This window comes from Microtus pennsylvanicus, chromosome 7 (assembly GCF_037038515.1).
Source record: "Microtus pennsylvanicus isolate mMicPen1 chromosome 7, mMicPen1.hap1, whole genome shotgun sequence".
NCBI classification, from domain to species: domain Eukaryota; kingdom Metazoa; phylum Chordata; class Mammalia; order Rodentia; family Cricetidae; genus Microtus; species Microtus pennsylvanicus.
The window spans coordinates 61,400,883-61,415,983 of record NC_134585.1 but is presented as its reverse complement, the minus strand read 5'-3'; positions in this window follow the sequence as shown (position 1 = coordinate 61,415,983).

Sequence of the window (15,101 nt, the reverse complement as noted above, 5' to 3'; positions counted from 1 at the left end):
AACACACTGTCTTCACTCTGCATTAGGAACACTCTGTCGTCACTCTGCATTAGGAACACACTGTCTTCACTCTGCGTTAGAAACACACTGTCTTTACTCTGCTCTAGGAACACACTGTCTTCACTCTGCTCTAGGAACAAACTGTCTTCACTCTGCTCCATGCACATACACTGCAACTCTGTGATAGGAACACACTGTCTTCACTCTGCGTTAGGAACACACTGTCTTCACTCTGCTCTAGGAACACACTGTCTTCACTCTGCTATAGGAACACACTGTTTTCACTCTGCTTAGGTACACACTGTCTTCCCTCTGCTCTAGGAACACTCTGTCTTCACTCAGCTCCAGGAACATACTGTTTTCAATCTGCATTAGGAACACACTGTCTTCACTCTGCAATAGGAACACACTGTTTTCAATCTGTTCTAGAAACACACTGTCTTCACTCTGCTCTAGGAACACACTGTCTTCACTCTGCATTAGGAACACACTGTCTTCACTCTGCATTAGGAACACACTGTCTTCACTCTGCGTTAGGAACACACTGTCTTCACTCTGCTCTACGAACACACTGTTTTCAATCTGCTCTAGGAACACACTGTTTTCACTCTGTTCTAGGAACACACTGTCTTCACTCTGAATTAGTATCACACTGTCTTCACTCTGCATTAGGATCACACAGTCTTCACTCTGCTCCATGGACATAGAAGACAACTCTGCGTTAGGAACACACTGTATTCACTCTGCTCTAGGAAAACACTGTCTTCACTCTGCATTAGGAACAAACTGTTTTCACTCTGCTCTAGGAACACACTGTCTTCACTGTGCATTAGGATCACACTGTCTTCACTCTGCTCCATGCACATACACCGCAGCTCTGTGTTAGGAACACACTGTCTTCACTCTGCCCTAGGATCACACTGTCTTCACTCCGCATTAGGAACACACTGTCTTCACTCTGCAATAGGATCACACTGTTTTCACTCTGCTCTTGGAACACACTATCTTCACTCTGGATTAGGATCACACTGTCTTCACTCTGCTCCATGCACATACACCGCAACTCTGCGTTAGGAACACACTGTATTCACTCTGCTCTAGGAAAACACTGTCTTCACTCTGCATTAGGAACAAACTGTTTTCACTCTGCTCTAGGAACACACGGTCTTCACTGTGCATTAGGAACACACTGTCTTCACTCTGCCTCATGCACATACACAGCAACTCTGCGTTAGGAACACACTGTCTTTACTCTGCTTTAAGAACATACTGTCTTCACTCTGCGTTAGCAACACACTGTCTTCACTCTGCTCGATGCACATACACCGAAACTCTGCGTTAGGACACACTGTCTTCACTCTGCATTAGGCACATACTTTCTTCACTCTGCTCTAGGAACACACTGTTTTCACTCTGCATTAGGATCACACTGTCGTCACTCTGCTCCATGCATATACAAGACAACTCTGCGTTAGGAACACAAAGCCTTCACTCTGCTCTAGGAACACACTGTCTTCACTCTGCATAAGGAACACACTGTTTTCACTCTGCTCTAGAAACACACTGTCTTCACTCTGCATTAGGAACACACTGTCTTCACTCTGCATTAGGAACACACTGTCTTCACTCTGCATTAGGAACACACTGTCTTCACTCTGCGATAAGAACACACTGTCTTCACTCTGCTCTAGAAACACACTGTCTTCACTCTGCTCCATGCACATACACTGCAACACTGCATTAGGAACACACTGTCTTCACTCTGCTCTAGAAACACACTGTCTTCACTCTGGTCTAGAAAGACAGGGTTTTCACTTGCTCTAGGAACACACTATCTTCACTCTGCTCTAGGAACATACTGTCTTCACTCTGCGTTAGGAATACACTGTTTTCACTCTGTTCTTGGAACAGACTGTCTTCACTCTGCTCTAGGAACACACTGCTTTCACTCTGCGCTAGGAACACACTGTCTTCACTCTGCTGTAGGAGCACACTGTCTTCACTCTGCTCTAGGAACACACTTTTTTTCTCTGCTCTAGGAACACACTGTCTTCACTCTGCTCTAGGAACACATTGTCTTCACTCTGCTCTAGGAACACACTGTCTTCCCTCTGCAATAGCATCACACTGTTTTCACTCTGCTCTAGGAACACACTGTCTTCACTGTGCATTAGGATCACACTGTCTTCACTCTGTTCCATGCACATACACCGCAACTCCGCCTTAGGAACACACTGTCTTCACTCTGCTCTAGGAACACATTGTCTTCACTCTGCTCTAGGAACACACTGTCTTCACTCTGCATTAGGATCACACTGTCTTCATTCTGCATTAGGAACACACTGTCTTCACTTTGCGTTAGGAACACACTGTCTTCACTCTGCATTAGGAACACTCTGTCGTCACTCTGCATTAGGAACACACTGTCTTCACTCTGCGTTAGAAACACACTGTCTTTACTCTGCTCTAGGAACACACTGTCTTCACTCTGCTCTAGGAACAAACTGTCTTCACTCTGCTCCATGCACATACACTGCAACTCTGTGATAGGAACACACTGTCTTCACTCTGCGTTAGGAACACACTGTCTTCACTCTGCTCTAGGAACACACTGTCTTCACTCTGCTATAGGAACACACTGTTTTCACTCTGCTTAGGAACACACTGTCTTCACTCTGCTCTAGGAACACTCTGTCTTCACTCAGCTCCAGGAACATACTGTTTTCAATCTGCATTAGGAACACACTGTCTTCACTCTGCAATAGGAACACACTGTTTTCAATCTGTTCTAGAAACACACTGTCTTCACTCTGCTCTAGGAACACACTGTCTTCACTCTGCATTAGGAACACACTGTCTTCACTCTGCATTAGGAACACACTGTCTTCACTCTGCGTTAGGAACACACTGTCTTCACTCTGCTCTACGAACACACTGTTTTCAATCTGCTCTAGGAACACACTGTTTTCACTCTGTTCTAGGAACACACTGTCTTCACTCTGAATTAGTATCACACTGTCTTCACTCTGCATTAGGATCACACAGTCTTCACTCTGCTCCATGGACATAGAAGACAACTCTGCGTTAGGAACACACTGTATTCACTCTGCTCTAGGAAAACACTGTCTTCACTCTGCATTAGGAACAAACTGTTTTCACTCTGCTCTAGGAACACACTGTCTTCACTGTGCATTAGGATCACACTGTCTTCACTCTGCTCCATGCACATACACCGCAGCTCTGTGTTAGGAACACACTGTCTTCACTCTGCCCTAGGATCACACTGTCTTCACTCCGCATTAGGAACACACTGTCTTCACTCTGCAATAGGATCACACTGTTTTCACTCTGCTCTTGGAACACACTATCTTCACTCTGGATTAGGATCACACTGTCTTCACTCTGCTCCATGCACATACACCGCAACTCTGCGTTAGGAACACACTGTATTCACTCTGCTCTAGGAAAACACTGTCTTCACTCTGCATTAGGAACAAACTGTTTTCACTCTGCTCTAGGAACACACGGTCTTCACTGTGCATTAGGAACACACTGTCTTCACTCTGCCTCATGCACATACACAGCAACTCTGCGTTAGGAACACACTGTCTTTACTCTGCTTTAAGAACATACTGTCTTCACTCTGCGTTAGCAACACACTGTCTTCACTCTGCTCGATGCACATACACCGAAACTCTGCGTTAGGACACACTGTCTTCACTCTGCATTAGGCACATACTTTCTTCACTCTGCTCTAGGAACACACTGTTTTCACTCTGCATTAGGATCACACTGTCGTCACTCTGCTCCATGCATATACAAGACAACTCTGCGTTAGGAACACAAAGCCTTCACTCTGCATTAGGCACATACTTTCTTCACTCTGCTCTAGGAACACACTGTTTTCACTCTGCATTAGGATCACACTGTCGTCACTCTGCTCCATGCATATACAAGACAACTCTGCGTTAGGAACACAAAGCCTTCACTCTGCTCTAGGAACACACTGTCTTCACTCTGCATTAGGAACACACTGTTTTCACTCTGCTCTAGAAACACACTGTCTTCACTCTGCATTAGGTACACACTGTCTTCACTCTGCATTAGGAACACACTGTCTTCACTCTGCATTAGGAACACACTGTCTTCACTCTGCGATAAGAACACACTGTCTTCACTCTGCTCTAGAAACACACTGTCTTCACTCTGCTCCATGCACATACACTGCAACACTGCATTAGGAACACACTGTCTTCACTCTGCTCTAGAAACACACTGTCTTCACTCTGGTCTAGAAAGACAGGGTTTTCACTTGCTCTAGGAACACACTATCTTCACTCTGCTCTAGGAACATACTGTCTTCACTCTGCGTTAGGAATACACTGTTTTCACTCTGTTCTTGGAACAGACTGTCTTCACTCTGCTCTAGGAACACACTGCTTTCACTCTGCGTTAGGAACACACTGTCTTCACTCTGCTGTAGGAGCACACTGTCTTCACTCTGCTCTAGGAACACACTGTCTTCACTCTGCTCTAGGAACATACTGTCTTCACACTGCATTAGGAACACACTGTCTTCACTCTGCAATAGTAACACACTGTCTTCACGCTGCTCTAGGAACACACTGTCTTCACTCTGCTCTAGGAACAAACTGTCTTCACTCTGCTCTAGGAACACACTGTCTTCACTCTGCATTAGGATCAAACTGTCTTCACTCTGCTCCATGCACATACACTGCAACTCTGCATTAGGAACACACTGTCTTCACTCTGCTCTAGGAACACACTCTTTTCACTCTACATTAGGAACACACTCTTTTCACTCTACATTAGGAACACACTGTCTTCACTCTGCATTAGGAACACACTGTCTTCACTTTGCGTTAGGAACACACTGTCTTCACTCTGCATTAGGAACACACTGTCTTCACTCTGCATTAGGAACACACTGTCTTCACTCTGCGTTAGAAATACACTGTCTTTACTCTGCTCTAGGAACACACTGTCTTCACTCTGCTGTAGGAACAAACTGTCTACACTCTGCTCCATGCACATACATGCAACACTGTGATAGGAACACACTGTCTTCACTCTGCGTTAGGAACACACTGTCTTCACTCTGCTCTAGGAACACACTGTCTTCACTCTGCTCTAGGAACACACTGTCTTCACTCTGCTTAGGAACACACTGTCTTCACTCTGCTCTAGGAACACTCTGTCTTCACTCTGAACAGGAACATACTGTCTTCACTCTGCATTAGGAACACACTGTCTTCACTCTGCAATAGGAACACACTGTCTTCACTCTGCGTTAGGAACACACTGTCTTTACTCTGCTCGAGGAACACACTGTCTTCACTCTGCTCTAGGAATAAACTGTTTTCACTCTACTCCATGCACATACACTGCAACTCTGTGATAGGAACACACTGTCTTCACTCTGCGTTAGGAACACACTGTCTTCACTCTGCTATAGGAACACATTGTCTTCACTCTGCTCTAGGAACACACTGTTTTCACTCTGCTGTAGGAACACACTGTCTCCACTATGCTCTAGGAACACACTCTCTTCGCTCTGATTTAGGAACACACTGTCTTCACTCTGCTCTAGGAACATATTGTCCATACTCTGCATTAGGCACACACTGTCTTCACTCTTCATTAGGAACTCACTGTCTTCACTCTGCATTAGGAACACACTGTTTTCACACTGCTTTAGGAACACACTGTCTTCACTCTGCTCTATGAATACACTGTCTTCTCTCTGCTCTGGGAACAACCTGTCTTCACTCTGCTCTAGGAACAAACTGTCTTCACTGGGCTCCATGTACATACACTGCAACTCTGCAATAGGAACACACTGTCTTCACTCTGCGTTAGGAACACACTGTCTTCACTCTGCTCTAGGTAAACACTGTCTTCATTCTACTCTAGGAAAACACTGTCTTCACTCTGTTCCATGCACATACAGAGCAACTCTGCGTTAGGAACACACTGTCTTCACTCTGTGATAGAAACATACTGTCTTCACTCTGTGTTAGCAACACACTGTCTTCACTCTGCTCCATGCACATACACCGCAACTCTGCGTTAGCACACACTGTCTTCACTCTGCGTTAGGAACATAATACCTTTACTTCTTCTAGGAACACACTGTCTTCACTCTGCATTAGGATCACGCTCTCTCCACTCTGCATTAGGAACATACTGTCTTCACTCTGTATTAGGAACATACTGTTTTCACTCTGCTCTAGGAACACACTGTCTTCACTCTGGATTAGGATCACACTGTCTTCACTCTGCTTTAGGAACACATTGTCTTCACTCTGGTCCATGCACATACACAGCAACTCTGCGTTAGGAACACACTGTCTTCACTCTGCTCTAGGAACAAACTGTCTTCACTCTGCTCTAGGAACACACTGTCTTCACTCTGCATTAGGATCAAACTGTCTTCACTCTGCTCCATGCACATACACTGCAACTCTGCATTAGGAACACACTGTCTTCACTCTGCTCTAGGAACACACTCTTTTCACTCTACATTAGGAACACACTCTTTTCACTCTACATTAGGAACACACTGTCTTCACTCTGCATTAGGAACACACTGTCTTCACTTTGCGTTAGGAACACACTGTCTTCACTCTGCATTAGGAACACACTGTCTTCACTCTGCATTAGGAACACACTGTCTTCACTCTGCGTTAGAAATACACTGTCTTTACTCTGCTCTAGGAACACACTGTCTTCACTCTGCTGTAGGAACAAACTGTCTACACTCTGCTCCATGCACATACATGCAACACTGTGATAGGAACACACTGTCTTCACTCTGCGTTAGGAACACACTGTCTTCACTCTGCTCTAGGAACACACTGTCTTCACTCTGCTCTAGGAACACACTGTCTTCACTCTGCTTAGGAACACACTGTCTTCACTCTGCTCTAGGAACACTCTGTCTTCACTCTGAACAGGAACATACTGTCTTCACTCTGCATTAGGAACACACTGTCTTCACTCTGCAATAGGAACACACTGTCTTCACTCTGCGTTAGGAACACACTGTCTTTACTCTGCTCGAGGAACACACTGTCTTCACTCTGCTCTAGGAATAAACTGTTTTCACTCTACTCCATGCACATACACTGCAACTCTGTGATAGGAACACACTGTCTTCACTCTGCGTTAGGAACACACTGTCTTCACTCTGCTATAGGAACACATTGTCTTCACTCTGCTCTAGGAACACACTGTTTTCACTCTGCTGTAGGAACACACTGTCTCCACTATGCTCTAGGAACACACTCTCTTCGCTCTGATTTAGGAACACACTGTCTTCACTCTGCTCTAGGAACATATTGTCCATACTCTGCATTAGGCACACACTGTCTTCACTCTTCATTAGGAACTCACTGTCTTCACTCTGCATTAGGAACACACTGTTTTCACACTGCTTTAGGAACACACTGTCTTCACTCTGCTCTATGAATACACTGTCTTCTCTCTGCTCTGGGAACAACCTGTCTTCACTCTGCTCTAGGAACAAACTGTCTTCACTGGGCTCCATGTACATACACTGCAACTCTGCAATAGGAACACACTGTCTTCACTCTGCGTTAGGAACACACTGTCTTCACTCTGCTCTAGGTAAACACTGTCTTCATTCTACTCTAGGAAAACACTGTCTTCACTCTGTTCCATGCACATACAGAGCAACTCTGCGTTAGGAACACACTGTCTTCACTCTGTGATAGAAACATACTGTCTTCACTCTGTGTTAGCAACACACTGTCTTCACTCTGCTCCATGCACATACACCGCAACTCTGCGTTAGCACACACTGTCTTCACTCTGCGTTAGGAACATAATACCTTTACTTCTTCTAGGAACACACTGTCTTCACTCTGCATTAGGATCACGCTCTCTCCACTCTGCATTAGGAACATACTGTCTTCACTCTGTATTAGGAACATACTGTTTTCACTCTGCTCTAGGAACACACTGTCTTCACTCTGGATTAGGATCACACTGTCTTCACTCTGCTTTAGGAACACATTGTCTTCACTCTGGTCCATGCACATACACAGCAACTCTGCGTTAGGAACACACTGTCTTCACTCTGCGTTAGGAACATACTGTCTTCACTCTGCGTTAGCAACACACTGTCTTCACTCTGCTCCATGCACATACACCGCAACTCTGCGTTAGGACACACTGTCTTCACTCTGCCTTAGGAACATAGTTTCTTCACTTCTTTTAGGAACACACTGTCTTCACTCTGCATTAGGATCATACTGTCTTTACTCTGCTCCATGCACATACAAGACAAATCTGCTCTAGGAACACACTGTATTCACTCTGCATTAGGAACACACTGTTTTCACTCTGCTCTAGGAACACACTGTCTTCACTGTGCATTAGGATCACACTGTCTTCACTCTGCTCCGTGCACATACACCGCAACTCTGCCTTAGGAACACACTGTCTTCACTCTGCCCTAGGAACACTCTGTCTTCACTCTGCATTAGGAACACACTGTCTTCCCTCTGCAATAGCATCACACTGTTTTCACTCTGCTCTAGGAACACACTGTCTTCACTCTGGATTAGGATCACACTGTCTTCACTCTGTTCCATGCACATACACCGCAACTCCGCCTTAGGAACACACTGTCTTCACTCTGCTCTAGGAACACATTGTCTTCACTCTGCTCTAGGAACACACTTTCTTCACTCTGCGTTAGGAACACACTGTCTTCACTCTGCGTGAGGAACATACTGTCTTCACGCTGCATTAGGAACACACTGTCTTCACTCTGCATTAGGAACACACTGTCGTCACTCTTCATTAGGAACACACTGTCTTCACTCTGCGTTAGAAACACACTGTCTTTACTCTGCTCTAGGAACACACTGTCTTCACTCTCCTCTAGGAACAAACTGTCTTCACTCTGCTCCATGCACATACACTGCAACTCTGTGATAGGAACACACTGTCTTCACTCTGCGTTAGGAACACACTGTCTTCACTCTGCTCTAGGAACACACTGTTTTCACTCTGCTTAGGAACACACTGTCTTCACTCTGCTCTAGGAACACTCTGTCTTCACTCAGCTCCAGGAACATACTGTTTTCAATCTGCATTAGGAACACACTGTCTTCACTCTGCAATAGGAACACACTGTTTTCAATCTGTTCTAGAAACACACTGTCTTCACTCTGCTCTAGGAACACACTGTCTTCACTCTGCATTAGGAACACACTGTCTTCACTCTGCATTAGGAACACACTGTCTTCACTCTGTGTTAGGAACACACTGTATTCATTCTGCTCTACGAACACACTGTTTTCAATCTGCTGTAGGAACACACTGTTTTCACTCTGTTCTAGGAACACACTGTCTTCACTCTGGATTAGTATCACACTGTCTTCACTCTGCATTAGGATCACACAGTCTTCACTCTGCTCCATGCACATACAAGACAACTCTGCGTTAGGAACACACTGTATTCACTCTGCTCTAGGAAAACACTGTCTTCACTCTGCATTAGGAACAAACTGTTTTCACTCTGCTCTAGGAACACACTGTCTTCACTGTGCATTAGGATCACACTGTCTTCACTCTGCTCCATGCACATACACCGCAGCTCTGTGTTAGGAACACACTGTCTTTACTCTGCCCTAGGATCACACTGTCTTCACTCCGCATTAGGAACACACTGTCTTCACTCTGCAATAGGATCACACTGTTTTCACTCTGCTCTTGGAACACACTATCTTCACTCTGGATTAGGATCACACTGTCTTCACTCTGCTCCATGCACATACACCGCAACTCTGCGTTAGGAACACACTGTATTCACTCTGCTCTAGGAAAACACTGTCTTCACTCTGCATTAGGAACAAACTGTTTTCACTCTGCTCTAGGAACACACGGTCTTCACTGTGCATTAGGAACACACTGTCTTCACTCTGCCTCATGCACATACACAGCAACTCTGCGTTAGGAACACACTGTCTTTACTCTGCTTTAAGAACATACTGTCTTCACTCTGCGTTAGCAACACACTGTCTTCACTCTGCTCGATGCACATACACCGAAACTCTGCGTTAGGACACACTGTCTTCACTCTGCATTAGGCACATACTTTCTTCACTCTGCTCTAGGAACACACTGTTTTCACTCTGCATTAGGATCACACTGTCGTCACTCTGCTCCATGCATATACAAGACAACTCTGCGTTAGGAACACAAAGCCTTCACTCTGCATTAGGCACATACTTTCTTCACTCTGCTCTAGGAACACACTGTTTTCACTCTGCATTAGGATCACACTGTCGTCACTCTGCTCCATGCATATACAAGACAACTCTGCGTTAGGAACACAAAGCCTTCACTCTGCTCTAGGAACACACTGTCTTCACTCTGCATTAGGAACACACTGTTTTCACTCTGCTCTAGAAACACACTGTCTTCACTCTGCATTAGGAACACACTGTCTTCACTCTGCATTAGGAACACACTGTCTTCACTCTGCATTAGGAACACACTGTCTTCACTCTGCGATAAGAACACACTGTCTTCACTCTGCTCTAGAAACACACTGTCTTCACTCTGCTCCATGCACATACACTGCAACACTGCATTAGGAACACACTGTCTTCACTCTGCTCTAGAAACACACTGTCTTCACTCTGGTCTAGAAAGACAGGGTTTTCACTTGCTCTAGGAACACACTATCTTCACTCTGCTCTAGGAACATACTGTCTTCACTCTGCGTTAGGAATACACTGTTTTCACTCTGTTCTTGGAACAGACTGTCTTCACTCTGCTCTAGGAACACACTGCTTTCACTCTGCGTTAGGAACACACTGTCTTCACTCTGCTGTAGGAGCACACTGTCTTCACTCTGCTCTAGGAACACACTGTCTTCACTCTGCTCTAGGAACATACTGTCTTCACACTGCATTAGGAACACACTGTCTTCACTCTGCAATAGTAACACACTGTCTTCACGCTGCTCTAGGAACACACTGTCTTCACTCTGCTCTAGGAACAAACTGTCTTCACTCTGCTCTAGGAACACACTGTCTTCACTCTGCATTAGGATCAAACTGTCTTCACTCTGCTCCATGCACATACACTGCAACTCTGCATTAGGAACACACTGTCTTCACTCTGCTCTAGGAACACACTCTTTTCACTCTACATTAGGAACACACTCTTTTCACTCTACATTAGGAACACACTGTCTTCACTCTGCATTAGGAACACACTGTCTTCACTTTGCGTTAGGAACACACTGTCTTCACTCTGCATTAGGAACACACTGTCTTCACTCTGCATTAGGAACACACTGTCTTCACTCTGCGTTAGAAATACACTGTCTTTACTCTGCTCTAGGAACACACTGTCTTCACTCTGCTGTAGGAACAAACTGTCTACACTCTGCTCCATGCACATACATGCAACACTGTGATAGGAACACACTGTCTTCACTCTGCGTTAGGAACACACTGTCTTCACTCTGCTCTAGGAACACACTGTCTTCACTCTGCTCTAGGAACACACTGTCTTCACTCTGCTTAGGAACACACTGTCTTCACTCTGCTCTAGGAACACTCTGTCTTCACTCTGAACAGGAACATACTGTCTTCACTCTGCATTAGGAACACACTGTCTTCACTCTGCAATAGGAACACACTGTCTTCACTCTGCGTTAGGAACACACTGTCTTTACTCTGCTCGAGGAACACACTGTCTTCACTCTGCTCTAGGAATAAACTGTTTTCACTCTACTCCATGCACATACACTGCAACTCTGTGATAGGAACACACTGTCTTCACTCTGCGTTAGGAACACACTGTCTTCACTCTGCTCTAGGAACACATTGTCTTCACTCTGCTCTAGGAACACACTGTTTTCACTCTGCTGTAGGAACACACTGTCTCCACTATGCTCTAGGAACACACTCTCTTCGCTCTGATTTAGGAACACACTGTCTTCACTCTGCTCTAGGAACATATTGTCCATACTCTGCATTAGGCACACACTGTCTTCACTCTTCATTAGGAACTCACTGTCTTCACTCTGCATTAGGAACACACTGTTTTCACACTGCTTTAGGAACACACTGTCTTCACTCTGCTCTATGAATACACTGTCTTCTCTCTGCTCTGGGAACAACCTGTCTTCACTCTGCTCTAGGAACAAACTGTCTTCACTGGGCTCCATGTACATACACTGCAACTCTGCAATAGGAACACACTGTCTTCACTCTGCGTTAGGAACACACTGTCTTCACTCTGCTCTAGGTAAACACTGTCTTCATTCTACTCTAGGAAAACACTGTCTTCACTCTGTTCCATGCACATACAGAGCAACTCTGCGTTAGGAACACACTGTCTTCACTCTGTGATAGAAACATACTGTCTTCACTCTGTGTTAGCAACACACTGTCTTCACTCTGCTCCATGCACATACACCGCAACTCTGCGTTAGCACACACTGTCTTCACTCTGCGTTAGGAACATAATACCTTTACTTCTTCTAGGAACACACTGTCTTCACTCTGCATTAGGATCACGCTCTCTCCACTCTGCATTAGGAACATACTGTCTTCACTCTGTATTAGGAACATACTGTTTTCACTCTGCTCTAGGAACACACTGTCTTCACTCTGGATTAGGATCACACTGTCTTCACTCTGCTTTAGGAACACATTGTCTTCACTCTGGTCCATGCACATACACAGCAACTCTGCGTTAGGAACACACTGTCTTCACTCTGCGTTAGGAACATACTGTCTTCACTCTGCGTTAGCAACACACTGTCTTCACTCTGCTCCATGCACATACACCGCAACTCTGCGTTAGGACACACTGTCTTCACTCTGCCTTAGGAACATAGTTTCTTCACTTCTTTTAGGAACACACTGTCTTCACTCTGCATTAGGATCATACTGTCTTTACTCTGCTCCATGCACATACAAGACAAATCTGCTCTAGGAACACACTGTATTCCCTCTGCATTAGGAACACACTGTTTTCACTCTGCTCTAGGAACACACTGTCTTCACTGTGCATTAGGATCACACTGTCTTCACTCTGCTCCGTGCACATACACCGCAACTCTGCCTTAGGAACACACTGTCTTCACTCTGCCCTAGGAACACTCTGTCTTCACTCTGCATTAGGAACACACTGTCTTCCCTCTGCAATAGCATCACACTGTTTTCACTCTGCTCTAGGAACACACTGTCTTCACTCTGGATTAGGATCACACTGTCTTCACTCTGTTCCATGCACATACACCGCAACTCCGCCTTAGGAACACACTGTCTTCACTCTGCTCTAGGAACACATTGTCTTCACTCTGCTCTAGGAACACACTTTCTTCACTCTGCGTTAGGAACACACTGTCTTCACTCTGCGTGAGGAACATACTGTCTTCACGCTGCATTAGGAACACACTGTCTTCACTCTGCATTAGGAACACACTGTCGTCACTCTTCATTAGGAACACACTGTCTTCACTCTGCGTTAGAAACACACTGTCTTTACTCTGCTCTAGGAACACACTGTCTTCACTCTCCTCTAGGAACAAACTGTCTTCACTCTGCTCCATGCACATACACTGCAACTCTGTGATAGGAACACACTGTCTTCACTCTGCGTTAGGAACACACTGTCTTCACTCTGCTCTAGGAACACACTGTTTTCACTCTGCTTAGGAACACACTGTCTTCACTCTGCTCTAGGAACACTCTGTCTTCACTCAGCTCCAGGAACATACTGTTTTCAATCTGCATTAGGAACACACTGTCTTCACTCTGCAATAGGAACACACTGTTTTCAATCTGTTCTAGAAACACACTGTCTTCACTCTGCTCTAGGAACACACTGTCTTCACTCTGCATTAGGAACACACTGTCTTCACTCTGCATTAGGAACACACTGTCTTCACTCTGCGTTAGGAACACACTGTATTCATTCTGCTCTACGAACACAATGTTTTCAATCTGCTGTAGGAACACACTGTTTTCACTCTGTTCTAGGAACACACTGTCTTCACTCTGGATTAGTATCACACTGTCTTCACTCTGCATTAGGATCACACAGTCTTCACTCTGCTCCATGCACATACAAGACAACTCTGCATTAGGAACACACTGTATTCACTCTGCTCTAGGAAAACACTGTCTTCACTCTGCATTAGGAACAAACTATTTTCACTCTGCTCTAGGAACACACTGTCTTCACTGTGCATTAGGATCACACTGTCTTCACTCTGCTCCATGCACATACACCGCAGCTCTGTGTTAGGAACACACTGTCTTCACTCTGCCGTAGGATCACACTGTCTTTACTCTGCTCCATGCACATACAAGACAAATCTGCTCTAGGAACACACTGTATTCACTCTGCATTAGGACCGCACTGTTTTCACTCTGCTCTAGGAACACACTGTCTTCACTGTGCATTAGGATCACACTGTCTTCACTCTGCTACATGCACATACACCGAAACTCTGCCTTAGGAACACACTGTCTTCACTCTGCCCTAGGAACACTCTGTCTTCACTCTGCATTAGGAACACACTGTCTTCCCTCTGCAATAGCATCACACTGTTTTCACTCTGCTCTAGGAACACACTGTCTTCACTCTGGATTAGGATCACACTGTCTTCACTCTGTTCCATGCACATACACCGCAACTCTGCCTTAGGAACACACTGTCTTCACTCTGCTCTAGGAACACATTGTCTTCACTCTGCTCTAGGAACACACTTTCTTCACTCTGCGTTAGGAACACACTGTCTTCACTCTGCGTGAGGAACATACTGTCTTCACGCTGCATTAGGAATACACTGTCTTCACTCTGCATTAGGAACACACTGTCTTCACTCTGCGTTAGGAACACACTGTCTTTACTCTGCTCTAGGAACAAACTCTCTTCACTCTGCTCTAGGAACAAAATGTCTTCACTCTGCTCCATGCACATACACCGCAACTCTGTGTTAGGACACACTGTCTTCACTCTGCCTTAGGAACATACTTTCTTCACTTCTTCAGGGAACTCACTGTGTTCACTCTGCA